The sequence below is a fragment of the Ambystoma mexicanum genome, chromosome 4p (assembly GCF_040938575.1).
Source record: "Ambystoma mexicanum isolate Mex_15411 chromosome 4p, UKY_AmexF1_1, whole genome shotgun sequence".
Classification (NCBI taxonomy): domain Eukaryota; kingdom Metazoa; phylum Chordata; class Amphibia; order Caudata; family Ambystomatidae; genus Ambystoma; species Ambystoma mexicanum.
Genome location: NC_090927.1, coordinates 67,547,425 through 67,554,227, shown reverse-complemented (window position 1 = coordinate 67,554,227; position 6,803 = coordinate 67,547,425).

The window sequence follows — 6,803 nt, the reverse complement described above, 5'->3', positions numbered from 1 at the left end:
CCATGTAATAATGTCCCCACAAAAATGTCTCCTGACTGAAAAGTCACTGTTTTTTGCGGAGACATTCTTAAATTGAACATGCGGGGGACACTCCTGCAATCCCCAAATTTTATGTTACCATATATAATGTCGCCAACGGCTTATCCCGGTGACATTATGTATGGGGACATTATTACCTGACACCTGCGAGAACGGGTAGTGGGGGGTTTAGGAGTCCCTGACTTTGCTCTGCGCCATCTGTCATTTTTGGCACTCCACTTATTTATTTATTTATTTGATATTTGTGAGGTGCCTATACAACAAATGGTGTTTCAAGGCGCCACAAAAAGGTGGGGGGAAAGGGGGAACAAGGGGGAAAGATAACAATAACGGTCCTACTAGGCCTTGTGACATTCGGATCATGCATGTGCAGTAACAAGAGGTGTGGAGGGACGCCGCCTGCGTGACATGTGAAGTGCATAGGCTGGGGTAGGATAAAGAGGGGAGAGAGGAAGTGAAAGAGGGGTAGGGGGATGGGGGAAGAGGGCAACATAGGCCAGGAGAGTGCTAAGGGAAGGCTAGGTGGGTAAGTGCCAGGGACTGCATAGGGAGCAGGGGGTGAGGGTCCTTGATTCCGTTCATTGAGGAATCACCTGATGTTTGTGCACGGGCAGAGTCGTGCATGACTACGCCGCTTGAGCCACTTTTGATAACTGGGAACAACAGGGGTGGTGTCCCTTCTCCAGTGATTGAACTATACAGAAGGACTTGGCATAAACCAGAGGGAATGACTGGGGCGGAAGCTACAGTGTCCCCAAGAACATAGCTTTAGATGAATACGAGGGTGCAGATCGATGGGAAGCCCATCTTCTGGCCAAACTGGTTTCTGAATGGTATGCAATGGATTGGAGACTTGCGATTGGAAATGCGGAAGTGAATTGACAAGATGTTCTCAAAGGACCATTGTTGAACTTCAAAGGAAAGGGTCATTTTGCTTCCAAAATCTAGAAGCTTCTAATGAACAGCAGGAAATCCAATGAGCCACTACTCAGGTCGTGGTCAGATACAAGTGGCAGAGATATGACGGAGAGAAGACGGGAGAATCTGTGTTAGGAATGTGGCCCCTACTTCATTGAATCTGCCAGAGAGAGCGCGGCAGATACAAGTTCTCAGCAACATTTACTGGACACCTACCATGTTGTGTGCAAGAGGTATGTGTGGTGTGGGTGCGTGTTGCGGCTCTGTGCATCGGTCGGGCTCCTTTGAGCACATGATACGGGAATGCTGTAAAGTGAGATCATTCGGGTGCGAAGTTACAGAGACAATGAACAGGGTTTTGAGGACTGAATTTTGATTTTGTGACCATCATTTTGGGGGAAGATGGCCCTTGGAGGATCTGATATGCCCGCAAAAATATTTTTTAGGCCTCTCTCTCTGCGAAAAAGATCACACTGTGGGATTTGAAGGCCACCATCTATCCTTACTGTTTTGTTGGTCTGATTCACAATTGTAAATTGCTTCTACTCTTACTGTTATAATGTTCATTGTTTTATGTATCCTGTTGTTAGCATGTGCAGCGCTTTGGAGTAAAGCGCTATATAAACAAAATAAATACAAATACAAATACATGGTCGACTTGGGTCGAAGACTTTCACAAAATGTCACTGCCTGATAGAGTCATCTTGCGTAGGCAGAAAAAGGGTCATTTGTACGAGGAAATCTGGGGTAGATTCCTGGATCTGACATACAGTTTTATTATGACTTGTTTTCCTGGCCTGTCTGTCTGCTGTCTAGGCACTGCCAGCCTCCACCCCTGGTTCAGCCAGTAGCACTGTAGTCAGGCCACGGAAGGGCACCGGCCCAGCGGCGACGCTTGGCAAGGATACCAGATGCATCCTAAGGCACGCGGCAGCCAATGCCGTTTGTTCTGCCCAGGGAGGGAGAAGTGACCCTACATTTCTCCACTGCTCAGCCTACACATCACGTGACCTCGTGTACTCATATAAAAGGAATGACTCAGCAAGTCCCTACCAATAGATCACTCTTCACCTAAACACACAGTCAACATTAAGAGAAGAGTCTGTCTGTCACCATCAGTTCTCTGTGTTTGCTTTTATGGAAGGAGGGTTTCAGTTCTGAAAAAAAGCCAACACTTAACAACAGAGTGTCTCTCCCCTCCACGCCTCCGCACTGTACAGCTCTTCCCAATGTGCTTTGCTTCTGGTAGACTTGTCTACTGTCATCGGCGAAGGATACTTGGGGTTCCGGAATGTGACCCCCACTGTCCCTGGGCTTCCAGTCTGTCTTAGGTCTGCCCGTTTCCTGCTGCCCCAGAAATAACTTCACTTGACCCACCAGCCACCTGCTGTCTAGGATCAAGGGTATATCCCAGCTTTGGGAAGTCCCCTTCCACGAAATGTAAAGGTGCAAAATATCATTTGGGGGCACACAGTCCTTCCTGGGTTGGGAATAAGTCATCTGACCCTCCTTTCCCAGACCTATGCTCTTTCCATGCATGGCCTAACAGGAAGTGGCGCATTTAGTTGCAGAGATGCTCTTTCAATGCAGGGCCTAACAGGAAGTGGCGCGCTTAGTTGCCACGGTGCTCTTTCAATGCAGGGCCTAACAGGAAGTGGCGCGCTTAGTTGCCACGGTGCTCTTTCAATGCAGGGCCTAACAGGAAGTGGCGCGCTTAGTTGCCACGGAGCTCTTTCAATGCAGGGCCTAACAGGAAGTGGTGCGTTTAGTTGCCACGTTTCCATTCAAACTAATACGGATATAACTTTGAGAACCAATATCACATAGCTCTCAACCATTTGTGTTCCAAAGGCGGGTGAAATCACCCGATTTTGTTTTTGGCGGGTGAGACGCCCATTGGAATGAATGGGCGTGCAGGAGGCTTGGCGGGTGAGTCAGCCCTTTACAAGGCGGGTGACACCCACCAAAAGCGTGTGAGTTGAGAGCTATGATATCATGCTACAGCATATGTCTTTTGCCATGCCTTGCACTATGTTTACTTGCTCCTAGGACCCACAGGTATGACAGGGCATTACCAATCCCAATGTGCCTCATTACGAGTGTGGCGGTATTTCGGCAGGCAATCTGCTGAATTAATGCCAAACGCAATTACTGTTACCGTCACTTGGTCCCGCGGATTTACCACAGGATTAAAAGTCCTGGTAGGGTGGTGTCAGTCTCCATTTCTGGAGTCCATAAGACTCTATGGGGATTTTGGTGGAATTACAGTCGGGCGGTAATTCCGCGATTGGTAATTTGGCCAAGTTTGCCTATTTTGGGTGGTAAATTGGAGGATATGCCTGCAGCTTTCGGATGGAGGTGTATCATAGTACGGCAGTGCGGTAATGCAGCAGTAACACAGCAGTAACGGAATTACCGCACTTTTTACCGCACCACGGTGCTCGTACGGAGGGCCATGTAATATAGCAGGAGATCCTTTCAGTTACAGTGTTGGGCTCACCAGACAGTCCTTATTCATATTCTGCTTTCCCTGGTCAGTGTCTTTTGTTTTTGCTAAAGTCAGTTGCGCCAGCTGACATGGGAATAATACTCATCACGTTTCCTAGCGCCAATAGGCCCTGAAAGGATGTTTTGCATGTGGACATTCCCAGCGCGCGTGCAGTTTTGTCACCTCTCAGCTGCTTGTGTGTCTGTAGACTATGCACAGGTAGAAGTGTGCATGTGTCCAGCGCATGGATGACAGTAATTAATGTATCCATTTTTTAAGTTGCAGCCTATGTGTAATCCCTCAAATAACTACAGAGAATATGTTAAAATAGTGTTTGCTTTGCAAAGCCACGTTTCTGCAGAGTCCATCTTCACAACACATTCCAAAAGCTCACTGCAGGTGCTCTGCGGCCACACCCCCTCTTGAGTTCCACCATACAGTTGTTTAGGGTATGCTACTGTAATGGCCTCTGTGTGGCGCTGCCCGAAATGCACCCTGAAACACTTGTCCACAATAGTGCAGCACAGAGGGTTGTGGGGAGGCCCCAAAAGTGTTGACATTGTCTCTCCAGGTCGTGAAAACAGATGTATACTAATTGACCTCGGAAGAATTGACCTAATTTAAAAGGACACTTAGGACATATATTTGGTGGGGGGAACCCTGCGCAACCCTCCACCCAATCCAAAAAAAAAATGCAACCCCCCACCTAATCTCCTTATATTATTTATAATGCAAAACCAATCCTATACATATATAAAATAAATAAAATAATATAAAGGATAATTGTAAAAGGTCAATTTGGGTAACACTGTGAAAAGCACTCTGCTGCCGCAGCAGAGCTAAGGAGATGGATGGAGAACTAGGCTGGCACTTATGACCTGGAGAACTGATCCCAGCGAGCAAAGATCCCCACCGCAGGCCCAGAGCTACACTGGCCCACAGCTGTGGAACCATCAGCCAGAGAGCCTGGAGCAAACTGATTCCCAACCTCAGAGTCGCGGAGGGCAATTAAAGGCCTTCCTATTCGTTAAGCTCTTGCCATGGCGATTGAGGCCGAGCTGGCAAAGTCCACAATTGCCAGGGCTCTGTAATTGCTCAGCTGAAGTCCAAGTCTCCTTGAAGGTTGCCCAGCTAGTCACGACATGGCCTTGATCTTTGAATCTTGGCGCTAGACCCCAAACAGCACAGTGACCTGCCCTTCACCTTAAGGAGTCGGAATCAGAGTGGCCACCCCTTTCTCTCTGACTCATCCCGGAGCACTTACCCCCCCACGAGATCCCAAGTGGGTCAGGCTTTCAGAAACTCTGCCTCTGGACCAGGGCTGTCACAAGATGTGGTGAGCCCTAGAGCAAAACATTTGGTGAGTCCCCCTTACAATATTTTGCACTGGATGGGCCTGCAGTTACTCATAAGCAGAACTGTAGAGGGTATTGCATTACAAGGGCACATTGCTAATGTTGCCCAGACTTTCCTAATACCAACATATTAAGCCAAACAGTGACCGTGTAGCAGGGTTTCGGGGAAGGTGGCTACAGGAAAGCGCAAGAACTGGGTTCAGAGTTTTATTTGGATCTTTTAATGGTGCCCAGTGCAGAGGAACACGCACCTGCGTTCAAGGTGCAACGATTTAAAAGTCCATGTGCAGTAGCAGAATTTTAAAATAGAATAATAATCAGAAAATTGCATCGTCCAGCATCCACCCCATTTCGATGGGTCTAAGACCCTGAATAACAGGGCATTCTAATCATAGGAACCCCATTCCCATCTAAAAGGGTAACAAACAAAAGATCTGGCGGGCGACATGTTGCCTAACCCCTGTTCATAACCTGGTAGCAGCGAGTTGCACACAGATCTTTGCGTCGGCGCTCGACCCTCTAAGCGGTCTTGCTAGTCTGTACAAATTGGGTTTGCCAGAGCGTCGACACCTCCCCAAACAGGAGACTCAAAAAATCTCCCCTTGAGTTTGTTTGAAGAAACCCACACATGGTGTGTTAGTACAACTGCAAATCAACTACAGCAAAGTTACATTTCTCTACTGAAGAAAGGTTTATGCCGGACTAACTTTTGTATCATATGCATAAATATATATAGGATGGCATGACACATGTGGTGCGTGTCACCAGCATTAAGGAGCACCTTGCCCCTGTGTGCGCATTAACACACACATCATACACAGTGACAGATAGATAAGGTACCGTGGAGGCTGGTAGATTTCTGAACTTAAGAGACTTAAATGTTTGCGCGAATTATGCTGGATCGACAGAGCAAGCACAGTGAGGGAGCCCAAACCAAACAAGGGTAGCTTGGGGGTGGGGGGATTCACTCCCAAGAATGTTTGAAACATTGGGTTAAAATTGTGCATTTTACAGCACTTTCTTTGCAAAATTGAGTAGAAATCCTTACAGTTTGTAATTGGTTTTGTATGGAAGCACATGGAAAATACCAATAGTTGCAAATCACAAACCATCCAAAGGAAAGTGTTCAAATAGATTTCATGCTGCCTTACCACACAACATATGCTAATATAAAAATATATTCCCATGTATGTCCATGCAGGCTGCCCCAATATATGCCATCATTACCATCTACGGACTCTCGGCCAGTAGAAATGCCATGCCACAGAAAGTATGTCTAGGCTGACTGTGCACCATAAGTGGTATTACTGGCTAGATTGGCCTAAATTCAATGTGGGGCAATTTAGCCAAGTAGTATGTTTGCTTTAACCTTGATGCATAGTCCTGGGCATCAAGGGTAAAGCAAAAAGAGCATTGGCAATGCTAACCGTTTGGGCTTTCGTGTAGGCATGGGAAAGGCACTTCTCTATTGGTATTCACTAGGCGTTGATGGTACCAGGTGCAAAATGGTTTGAGTACCTGAGCAGCTAATAGCAGTGCCTGGCAAATGCCTAATACTTATGTACAAGCCAAAACTGTTGGCTTTGCTAATGCATGTTTTTTACAGGACTTCAGCGAAAGACGTGCAGGGTGCTTTTAAATCGAGTGGCTAAAGGCGACCTGATCAAGACATTTCTATTACACCAGTTCTGTGTTTACAACTCCCATGAAGTCATTAACTCTCAGAAGACTCCTTTGAGAAAACAATTGCAGGCACATTGAGGGCACAGTTTGATGGCAAGGCTTGTTTAAAGCAAACTCAAAGAGTTCCAATGAGGAGGTGTTTTGGTTAGGGAGGGCAGGAGCTGGGTGAGAATTGCCTATGGATTAGCATGGCCATGAGAAGTCAATGGGTGGCCAAATAACTTAACAACATCTACAAGCTTTGTGTCCCACTGTGAAAACAAAGTTAAAATATTGAGGCTGAGTACCGCAAAAGGAAATACACCGAACACAGGTTACAA